Consider the following 12,490-nt stretch of genomic DNA (forward strand, 5'->3'; position numbering starts at 1 on the left):
TAAAGCTATGTAAAAATTCCATAAGAGAGAATATTATTTTTCCCCAAACTTTCTTTTTTTTTCCTGCTGCCAGCACTAGCTGGCCCAGGCAGAATAGCACCGTTTTCGTTGACCTCAGTCACCCTCACTCAGGAGAGGTCAAGAGTGATCAGGCATCTTGAAGGACTCACAGGCCAGTTGCTTATTATCAGTGTGTACTTTGGCAGATTGTTAATGGTGCTTCCACCAAGGCCCACCTGGTTATTGAAGAATTAAACGAAATGACAAGCATTCAGCTCCTGTAACACAGTAGGTGCTCCAGAATGTATCTGTTCCTATTTTTACCACATCCACAATAGTGGGGGAGCCCTACACTATTATTTTCAAAACTAATTGATTCATTCCTACCTGATGCCTTCCTACTTTTAAGCACCAAATATGCCCATGTCACCTTTCCTAAGTATACCAGATATCAGGGTTCCTGCTACCTCTTTGCTGGATAATAAGACCTTCTCTTTGTGGCCACAGATGATGTTGAAGGACAAGGGAATTTATTTGCCCTCTAGTTGGGAAGAGATGGGAGGAAGTGGACTTGGTCTTAAAGAGCCCCTCTGTACACTTTAGATGTTGGTCACTTCATCAAACTCATTCTTCTTTCCCCTTGCCTCCCCAAACTGAGTGGGTGGTTGGATGGTTCTTGTTTCTTGGTCTTACTGCAAAATTCCCCACCAAGAGCCACTTCATGCTGAAGGGTGTAACCTAATTTCTGTCCCCTCCCACATTCCTGAGGCAACTGGAACCTTGCAGGCAGATTGATGATGAGACAGCCCCCTCTCAGCAGGACCATTTGTTTCCTAGGAGCAGAATTGCCCTCCTTCAGAATCATGGGTCTGATAGATAAAGGTCCTGAGTAGCAAGTGGAGATGACCTCCTCAAGAGATAAGAACTTACCTGGAGCCACCTAGCAGAACCAGATCTGAAATAATGACCAATCAGACCACAGTTTGACCAAGACCGTTTGATCTGGTCAAATCAGTATCCAGAGACAGGACTGAGATGCAGATGACCAATAAGTCACTGCAAGCAATATTGTTTTTTCCTGAAGACATTGACATTATGGGAGTCCTGGGCCAGAGGTACAACTCTTGGGGGGGGGGTCCCCAAAAGAACAGGTCTGACCACTTACCTCAAATCCAAACAGAAAAGATAATGATGAAAAGCAGGAAAGGAACTACAATCAATATGGCCATGTTGAGAGGTAAGATCAAGCATCTCAGTCCTATCTCTGGGGTACTGATTTGACCAAGATCAACGGGTCTTGGTCAAACTGTGGTCTGATTGGTCATTATTTCAGATCTGGTTCCGCTAGATAGCTCCAGGTAAGTTCTTATCACTTGAGGGAGCCATCTCCACTTGCTGCTCAGGACCTTTATCTATCAGACCTATGATTCTGGAAAGAGGGCAATTCTGCTCCCAGGAAACAAATAATCCTGCTGAGAGGGGGTGGTCTCACCATTGATCTGCCTACAAGGTTCCATTGTTCCTGGAAGGTGTAGAGCGATAACAGAAGACTTCTAGAAGCCATTCCAAGGGGTCTAGAACAGGATGTTATAAAAGCTGGCAAATGAATGTCCCTGCCAATCTTGAAAATACTTTAATTACTCTTATCTTGGTGTCTTTAGCCTGGAAGCAGGGAGATGAACAGCTTCAGATGAACACTCTTTAAGTGATTAACATGACTGTGTGCAGAGTTAAGCAGGAATCTGACCCAAATTTTAAGGTAATAAAAAAGACAAATACAAAAAAAAAAGCAGAAGTGCCAAGCATTTTCCTGCTTTTAGTTACCTATTGGCATCTGCCAAGCAAAGGTACTTTCAGCAAAAACAGCTTCTAATTCTGTTACTCTGCTGATAGAGCTGCTTTGACCGGATGTAGTGATTCCAAGTTTCCAAGCACAAATTGAGATTTACTTTCCTGACACTCATAAGAGGTGCCTATCTCTGGCCAGTAGAGAATAAAAACAGTTTTTTTCCTTATGCATATAACAATTTGTTTGGCTGACCAACTGTTCACAGATTTTCCAATTTATGCATTTCTTAAGGTTAGGACACATGTTTAATCATCTTTGCATCTGAAGGGGTACCAGAATATAATGATTTGCCTGCTTATACATAGAGGACTTAGTAAATTATCATCAAACCATCTTATCTACACCTTGAATGGGTTTTGAGTAAGCCATGACTACACCATAAAAGCTGAATCTTTTGGTTTCAAGGAGATAAAAAGAAGTTTACCAGTTGTAGACTGAATTGTTCACCCCAAATTTATATGTTAAGCCTTAACCCCCAATGTGATTATTTGAAGATGGAATCTTTAAGATTACAAGAGATGATTAAGATTTTTAAAAGTACCTGATATGATGGTGCACAACTATAATCCCAGTGACTCAGGAAACTGAGGCAGGAACATCACAAGTTCAAGGCCAGCTTCATCAACTTAACCCTATCTCAAAATATTAAAAGGGCTAGGGATGTAGCTCAGTGGTAAAGCACTTGTCTAGCACATTCAATCCCCAGTACCTCCAAAATAAGAAATTAAATGAAGTAATGAGGATGAGGCCCTAAAAGACTAAATGAAGTCATAAAGACAAGGTCTCATAAAGACTGACATCCATAAAAGAAGAGGAAGAGACATCAGGAGTGTGCTCACACAGATGAAAAGTCATGTGAGGACACAGAGAGAAGGCAAATATCTACATACCCAGGAAAGAGGCCTCAAGATACACCAGCCCTATCTGCACCTTGATCTTGGACTTCCAGCCACAGAAACATGAGAAAGTTAAGTTTCTGTTGTTTCAGCTGCCCATTCTGTGGTATTTTCTATGGCAGCCCTTGTAGACTAAGACAGTGGCCTTCAATTATTTGGCCTAAAAAACATGTAGCTCTTTTCTGTTAAGCCCTCCTTCTTCAAATTATTTGACTTGTGAAATCCCAGATCTATTATGGAAATATCCCCCATCCCACCCTACCCTACACTTTTTTCCCTGAGTAGAAGTTTGGAAGAGTAAAAGGACATGATTTTTTATTCCCTTGATGTTTAATTTTATGTATCCATATAACAGAGGCTCAGAGTGCCCAAACATTGATCAAATGTTCTTCTGGGATTTCTGTATGGGTGTTTCTGGATGAAATGAACTTTTGAATCAGTGCACCAAATTAAGAAGATCGCATTCCTTCATGTGAATGGGCCTCATCCAATCAACTGAATACAAAATGATATGAAAGGACTGAATAGGAGTGGACTTCTTCCTGCCTGGCTGTTGGAGCGAGGACATTGGTCTTCTTTTGCCTTTGTACTTACACCATCAGCTCTTCTGAGTCTCCAGTCTGCTCACTGTAAAACATATAGCTTCTTGGCCTTCATAATTGCATAAGTCAAATCTTTATAATAATAAGACTGAGGGTATAGCTTCCCTGGTGGTAAAGTGTTTCCCTAGCAATGTGGGTTCAATCCCCAGTGTTACAAATATATCTTTTTTAAATCCAGTTAGGATGTATGAATGTATTTCTCCTTATATAAATTTTTGTTCTGTAAGGTCATACTATCCAATGTAATAATTATAATGGTGACCCCAAAATTTGAGCCATATTCATTTGAATAAGAAGGTAAGATAATTTCTATTATTCACCAAGGAAAAGAGTCTTCATAATATTTATGTATTTAGCATAATACATGTATATTTAGCATGTATCATTTGCATAATAATTATACAGAATTTCTTGATATGAGCACCTTCTGTATCACCTTCTGTATATCAAAAGTCATGCTAAGGATTTTCTACTCCTCACAACAAAACCTCTGAAATTAAAAATTTATTGTCTTCACTTTAGGATGAAGAATCGGAGGCTTTATCAAGAATACAAATAATAATATATGTTGGCAAGGATATGGGAAAAAGGTATATTCATACATTGTTGGTAGGACTGCAAATTAGTATATCTATTCTGAAAAAGCAGTATGGAGATTCCAAAAAAAAAAAAAAAAAAACAACTAGAAATGAAATCACCATACAATGCAACTATTCCACTCCTCAGTATAAACTCAAAACATCTAAAATCAGCATACTATAGGGATTCAGCCACATCAATGTCTATAGCAGCACAACTTATACTATATGTATGTATATATATATATATATATATATATATATATATATATATATATATATATATATGGAACCAGCCTAGGTGCCCATCAACAGACGAATGGATAAAGAAAATGCTATATATACACAATGGAGTTTTACTCTGTCTTAAAGAAGAACAAAATTATGGCATTTGGTGTCAAATAGATGGAACTGGAGAATATCATACTAAGTGAAAAAGCCAAACCCAGAAAGTCAAGGGTTGAATGTTTTTTCTCATATGTGGAAGCTAGACCAAAATAAGGGAAAATAAAGAAAAAGGTGGGGGGAATCCCATGAAAATAGAAGATTAGTGGATAGAGGAAGGGAAGGGAAGTGGGAAGGAAAAAGGGAAGAACAGTAAAATGAATATGACCAAACTTTCCTGTATACATATATGAATATATCACAGTGATTTCATCTTTATTTATATTCACAAGGCACCAATTTTAAAAATCTATAAATAAATAAAAGATCAGTATAGGAAAGGGAACAGGAAGAAGGAAGTGGGGAGGAAAAGGGGAAGTACTTGGAACTGAATTGGAACAAATATGTCAAAATGAACTCCCAATATTATGTATGTCTATATTGAACTAATAAAAAAGAATCTAAGGCTTAGAAATGTTAACTGTTGCCCCTCATCATACAACTGATAAGTGGCAGAGCAGGAGTTTATACCCTGGGGATCTGACAGCAGAGGATGAACTCACATTTAATAATTTACTATGAACTAGAACTGGAAGGGCAAAGCTTAGATAGAAAGGGCTTCTTTAGTCTCTCAGCTTAGACCCCGAGAGTTCAAATATCTAGGATGGTACTGCCGGATGAAGGGTATAAAAGATGGAGTTCCCCCTGCAAAGGGAGCCTAGGAGCCCTAAGGAAAAGACATAGGAAGAGCCATCAATTTCCAGGCACCCACACTGCTGGGGTTAGCCTGTGAATTCTAGAAAACAAATAATATCATCCATCATCTAGATTCAAGCACTTGGCATATGTAATTAAATTGGTTATCCCCTAGCACCTTAAGAATATACATATTTATTTATTTATTTATTTATTTATTTATTTGTTTATTTATTTTAAAGAGAGAGGGAGAGAGAGAGATATTTTAATATTTATTTTTCAGTTTTCGGCGGACACAACATCTTTGTTTGTATGTGGTGCTGAGGATCGAACCCCAGCCGCACGCATGCCAGGTGAGCACGCTACCACTTGAGACACATCCCCAGCCCCCAAGAATACACATATTTAAATGTTAATATTCCAACCTTGAGTCCTGTTGTATACATCACAGGACATTAAGGGAAGGAAAGGGTAAATATTTTGGTCACAGTATCACAAACAAAGTAGTTCCCTTTTGAAGTATACATGGATCCAGCAGCAGTAATCAATAGATCACCAAAGAAAACATGAATCTCAGGACAACTATGGGAGCACACAGTCTTAGCTGGCCCTTCTCCTCCATCAAAGCCAACCTTGGGGGATGAGGGATGGGTTGTTTTGTTTTAAGTTACAGAAGGTTATATCTTCCTGCTGGCTCTGATTCTTCTCTGTTCCCACTCCTCCCAACTGGTTGATATCAGAAATTACAACTTTCAGGTATTAATTTATTAATTCTTTAGATTTGAACTTTTGCTTCCTGTTAACCTGCTGGAGGGTGGGGGGAGGGTGACTAGGGCTTTAAAATGACCCCAGTCATTCACACAGAACTCAGCAGAAGAAAATTACTAATCTGCTCTTAACTCCCAGCCCCATGTGCTCAGGCACTTGACAGACTTGCCAAGCACAGAATGTTCAGGGACCAAGAAAAAACTTATCTCCTTCACAAATTGGCTCAAGTAGATTAGACACCAGAACCTAACCTCTTACCCTCACTTCATCTAAGACTCAGGTAACCATCTTCTTCAGCTGCCAGCCCTGAAAACAGTACCAAGAGGTCTGTGTGGGATAGAGTAGCACACAGGAAAGATAAGGCAGTCAGGTCATTGTTTTTCCTTCTCTCTGACATACGTGGTATATAGTTTATTTTTCACCATTCTCAATATTTCTCTCCTATCAGATATTGAAATGACTTGTCAAATTGTCTCCCTTTGTTTTTCTTTCAGTTATTTCACATATTGCTATAGAGTATTGCAAAATGATCTAATCTTTCTGGATCACACCCTGGCAGTATATTACAAGAACAGAAAAAAAAAAAAAAAAAAAAAAAAACTCCTCTCACTATTAATGTTGTAAATCCACTTTTGAAAATTGTCCCAAGAAATACCCCTTCCCCACAAAATAGTACTGTCAACTTAACTGGTTTTCCCAGGACTTAGTGATTTATAGTATTTTCATATGCTATCGGTTTAGAGCTATGTTCATATTAGCAAAAAGTTGGAAAGAACTGAAAGTTACTTCTATGGATTAGTGGGTTGAAATAAATCCCTCCCCAAAAATATGTCTACCCCAAACCTCAATATAATATTACTTGGAATAAGAGTTTTTGTGGATTTAATTAAGGATATCAAGATGATACCATGATGGATTAGTTTGGGCCCAATTCAAAACCATGATTCCTTTAAAAAGAACAGGAGAAAACTGAATGAATATAGAGGCAGAGATTTGAAATATGTTGACCCAAGCCAAAGAACACAGAGCCACCAGAAGCTGGAGGAAACAAGGAAGGATTCTCCTCTAGAGCCTTCAGTGAGAGACACCTTGGTTTTGAATTTCTGGCCTCCAGAGCTGTGGAAGAATAAATGTCTGGTTTTTTAATATTTTTTTTAGTTGTCAATAGACTTTATTTATTTATATACAGTGATGAGAATCAAACCCAGCACCTCACACATGCTAGGCAAGTGCACTACCACTGAGCCACAACCCCAGCCCAAATGTCTATTATTTTAAGCCGTTAATTTTTGATTTAGTACAGCAGCCCTAAGAAATAAATATATATGGTAAAGACATAGAGAATGATGGAAGTGAAATAGAGGATGTTAGTATATGGAAAAAGATGCAAAACTCAAAATAGTAGATATGTGTTTATAATGAGTACATATGCATGTATATTGAAGAGACTATCTAGACTATTTTATTTTCATGATTATTTTTTAAGTAAGATTGTTTGAATGAATAGACAGCATTTCATATCCTAAGTCCAGTCATCCTGTGTGAAGCAGAGCCAGGATAGCACCCACACTATTTTTATGATCAATTTTATTTTTTATTTTTTTGGTTTTTGACCCAGTGATTATGCCTCACAAAAGCCACATTTTAAAATTCAAGTACTCACCAAAATCTTACCCACCTGTACATGCTTCCATGTAGGGGAAGCATACCTCTTGCCTCTACTTATCTTCTTTTTTTTCTTTCTTTCTTTTTTTGGTGGCAGTGCTAGGGATGGAACCAAGGGCCTTCTACCTGCTAAGCACATCCTCTACCACTGAGCTACATTCCCAGTCTGTGAAGTGAAGAAATTGAAACCCCCCAAATTAAGTGATTGTTTGTATTTTATTTAGAGACAGGATCTCACTGAGTTGCTTAGTGCCTCAATTTTGCTGAGGTTGGCTTTGAACTTGAGATCCTCCTGCCTCAGCCCCGAGCCACTAGGATTACAGGCATGTACCACTGCACCCAGCCATATTTTGGTTTTTTTCTATTTTTAAGGAAAAAATAGGATATATTTGTTTTGTACATATAAAGAAACTTTGGAAGAATAAAGTAGAAACAAATAGCAGTGGCTTTCCCCATGGGTGGGGGAACTTGCTCAATGAAAGAATTTTGGGCTTTTCACAACAGATCTTTTCATATTTCTTGGGTTGTTTTGGAGAGGGATGCTAGGGGTTGAACCTAGGGCCTTACCCATGCTATGCATGTGGTCTACCTCTGACTCATATCCCTAACATCTCCTCATACTTTTAAAAAGGCCATATGAAAGCATTGCATATTTAGAAAAATAAATATGTTCTTAAATGAACATCTAAAAAATGTTTGGCACTTCTTTAAGTAATTTAAGCCATCTGCAGAGCATAGTTCCTATGCTGAGAATCAGGAATCAAAGAAAGGTTCCCTTTCCTGTGCTATGATGCATATGTATGTGATACTGAGTTCTACCACTACTGGGTCAGTCCTCCCCATCTCACGCTTCCTTTAACATCAATAATAATAACTAGCCTGGCGTGGCGGCACACATTTGTAATTCCAGCAGCTCGGGAGGCCGAGGCAGGAGGATGGCAAGTTTAAAGCCAGCCTCAGCAAAAGTGAAGCTCTAAGCAACTCAAGTGAGACCCTGTACAAAATAGGGCTGGGGATGTGGCTCAGTGTTGAGTGCCCCTGAGTTCAATCCCTGGTATCAGCCTCCCCCACACCAAAATAAATAAATAAATTACTATCTTCTCCTCATGGCACACCATGCACTTTTTTTTTAAGTACTGGGGATCAAACCTAGAGCCTCGATACATGCCAGATGCTTTTGTCTTCTAATTTTCTTCTAAGTTGTCTAGGCTAGCCTCAAACTTGTTTTCCTCCTTCCTTAGGCTCCTGAATAGCTGGTATTACAGATGGGTGCCACTATGCCCAGCTTCATGCAATTTTTAATTGTTTCATATGTCTTAGTACCATTTATTTCTCTCAATAAATCTATAAATACCATATTGTCCTCATTTTACAGATTAAGAAATTAAGGCACAGAAAAGGTGATTTGCCCAGGGTCAAAGAAAGGGAGCCAAGATTTGAACTTGAGCATTATGGTCTCAGAGTCTACATTTTTATATACCGTCTCACACTGCCCATCATTTGAATAGCAAGAGTATTCCATTTGGGTTTAGCCTTTATTTCTCAAGGAGTCTTGCAGGGTCTGGCAATATAGTTCAGTGCATAGTATGCACAAGGCCATAGATTCCCTCAGCACCAAAACAAAACAAAACCCTATAATGACTTATGTGTCTTTTGGGAGGATTAATGGGGCATGTCTTTTAGCATCTCTGAAAACAGGCAAATTTCATTTATTTGAAATTCGTGAATTTCAAATAAGAATTTCAATTCTTATTTGAAATTCACGAATAAGATAGAATACAAAATAAGCGCTAAAATGGGAGGGGGTATGACCCTCAGAATGTTCCAGAGCAGTGGCTACCTGCTAGAAGGAGATTGTCATCTATTGCCTAAGTCCAAAGACTCAGAAAGACTGGGAATGGGCTGGGTGTCTCCTGCAGGGTGATAAGCTTCCAGCTTGGCACTAGACTAGTGAAGATGAGCAAAACTCTCAGGCAACTGTTTGGAGAAGATCAGAGACAATAGAGAGGCTTCTTTCAGAGAAAACAGCCTATTGGTTTGAATTCAGCTACAGTAGCTGGTAATCAGGAGCTTAACTCATCCGGTGAGTCATCTAATGGAACCATCAGCTTGTATTTATATCTACAGAATGTGGCCTGCCAGGCTGTCTTTGTCATCACTGGTACATGTGAAAAGGAACACCTGCTGCTCTTTCTCTCTGATGGGCTGAGGAATGCCACTGCTAAAGCAGGTGCCAAAGCCATTGTCCCTCCTTCTCTCCACCCTCACCCATCAGCCCTGATGCTTACCTTATTGCTCCCCAATTTTTGCTGCTTCTTTCCCCAATTTCTTCCTTCCTCTAATATCCAAAGCCCAAATTCAAGTTCATTCAACACATCTTTATTACATAGACTTTTCCATACATGGCGTTCATTCTAGGTGCTGCAGAGGTGGCAAGAAAAAGACTTCTAGTGCCAGAAACTAGAAGTTAAAATCAAACTAGGTTAAAATCTCAGCTCTACTACTTAATGTGGGATGCAGGGCAAGTTCCTAAGCCCCTCTGTGTCTGTTCTGTCATCTCTAAAATAAAGATTATAATACCTACCTCATGGGTTTATTATAAGATTCAATTCATTAATATAGGTAAAGTGCTTTGAAAAAGGGGCTAGGGATGTGGATCAAGCGGTTAACGCACTCGCCTGGCATGCGCGGGGCGCTGGGTTCGATCCTCAGCACCACATAAAAATAAAAATGTTGTATCCACCAAAAACTGAAAAATAAATATTAAAAAATTCTCTCTCTCTCTCTCTCTCTCTCTCTCTCTCTCTCTCTCTCTCTCTCTCTCTCTTTCTCTCTCCCTCTCTCTCTTGAAAAAATTTTTTTAAAAAGTGCTTTGAAAGGGGCCTGGCACCTGGTAAACACCTTACAAATGTTAGCTAAAGGACATGGTCCTACTTCACACCAAAGACTTCCATCCAGCTGGAGAGATAAGATATGACCCATTAAAACAGTTTAAGAACAAATATCTACTGACTTAATGAAATAAGTGGCTTGACTAATAAGTGCAAGAGAATGACTAGAAAGAGAAATATCATTATGATAGTGGCCAGCAAAGGCCTTACACAGAAATCTAGCTAAGTAGTGAGTTGATATCTAACAGAGTATGGAAAAATGAAATACAGGGAACAGCCTGAGTGGGTATGGGGATGAAGATGACCAACAACCAGAACAAAGGCCAAGAGGCCAGATGGAGAACACGGCAAGAAGGGTGTGGGTCCAAATTTTCTCTGCAATTGGATATGGAATTAGACAAACCCTGAGATGTCAAGGATGGAGCTAAAGATGGGGAAACATTCAGATAAAGGAAACAGCTGAATCATGGAAGTAAAAAAGAAAAAAAAACCCTCTCCGAGAGAAAGAACATGTAGAAACAGAAAAGCACCTTGAGGGTTCACTCACTTCAAGTTTGAAGGCCCAAAGAAAATGAGAAACCATATAACGAAACAGAGAAAGAGGAGTCAATGAGGCTACAGATGAAGCAAGGAGCCAAGCAAGGAATGGTGTTCTATTGCACTTGAAAATAAGCCTTTTTGTAAAAAATATAGGGGCTGAGGGTGTGGCTTACTGGTAGAGTACTTGCCTAGTGTGTGTGAAGCCCTAGGTTCCAACCCCAGCATGACAATAAAAAGTAAAGTAAAATAAAATTTGAATACTTTTTTTCCCAGAACTTAAGATCTCTGAAGGTGAGAATCCATTGGTTATGTTCTAAGGGTTCTACAAATCAGTTTTCTGGCTAAGAAACCTTTCCATACAAATAGCATTGATATTATTGTTAAAGTGCCCCACCCCCACTCCCAAACTAACACTTTTCCACAAAACTCCTTTGGGTTTTCAATGAAGTCTCTAAACATTATCTTATATTTTCAGTCTCCATCAAATCTAATGATCCCCTGCCTCTACCTCAAATGGTACAAAGTGATAAGTAGATATTAAAAGTTTCAAAGTTCCTAAACTTTGGGAAACATAAACTGGGAAATAAAATTAAATATGAACTTGGGTCTGCAGCAATAAAATTAGAAGTGAGCCATAAAATCCCAGCCATGTATTTGGATCTGGCCTACTGGCAAGAGCAGGCACACAATGGCATGCCATGATTCCATGTGTAGCACAAGCTGTTCAGCTTCACAGAGAAGAGCAACTCTGCCCAGCTCCTTGTCCCCAGTCTTCCCTTTCTGAGATCACCTTTTCTCCTGGGGCAGCTGCCTATTGGTCCCTGTAAATACACAAATCATTCTGTCTGCAAACTGCCATTTTCACAAGATTCTCAAAAGGCCAGGGCTGTCTACAGGATTGGGTGTTTAAATTTAAAAAAGAAAATCAACCGATATTAACAGTGATCATCAATGAGTGGAACCACAAGGCCTATCTATATTTCTTCTATTTAACTTTTTTTTATTTAAATTTTTTAATTTGTTTTAATTAGTTACACATGACAGTAGAATGCATTTATGCACTTTGATATACATAGATGGAATATAATTTCTTATTTTTCTGAATGTACATGTTGCAGAATCATTAGTCATGTAGTCATTAACTTTTAATATTTTCTAAAATATAATTACAGTAGTCCTCTTCTCCTCATTCAAAGGGGATACTTCAAGACCCTGAATTTAGTACCAGAAACTGGAGAAAATAGCAAACCCTGTGTCTACTGTTTTTTCCTGTACACACATTCCTATGATAAAGTTTAATTTATAAAGTTGGTAGAGGAAGAGATTAGCAATGTCCAAAAATAATGTAGAACAATTATAAACTGTAATAAATGTTATGTGAATATGGTATTTCTCAAAAAATCTTACTGTAACTATATAAAGGTTCAGTACAACCCAGTGTGGACCACAGAAAACTAAAACTATGGAAAGCAAAACCCGGCATAGGTGGGGACTGCTTTTAAAGCAAAACAGACCTGGAGATGTGGTCAGTGATAGAGCTTGTGCCTGGCATTAGCAAGGCCCTGGGTTCCATCCCCAGGACTGCAAAAAAGTAAAAACTTAAAATATATTTGTTTTATAT

This window comes from Marmota flaviventris, chromosome 3 (assembly GCF_047511675.1).
Source record: "Marmota flaviventris isolate mMarFla1 chromosome 3, mMarFla1.hap1, whole genome shotgun sequence".
NCBI classification, from domain to species: Eukaryota; Metazoa; Chordata; class Mammalia; order Rodentia; family Sciuridae; genus Marmota; species Marmota flaviventris.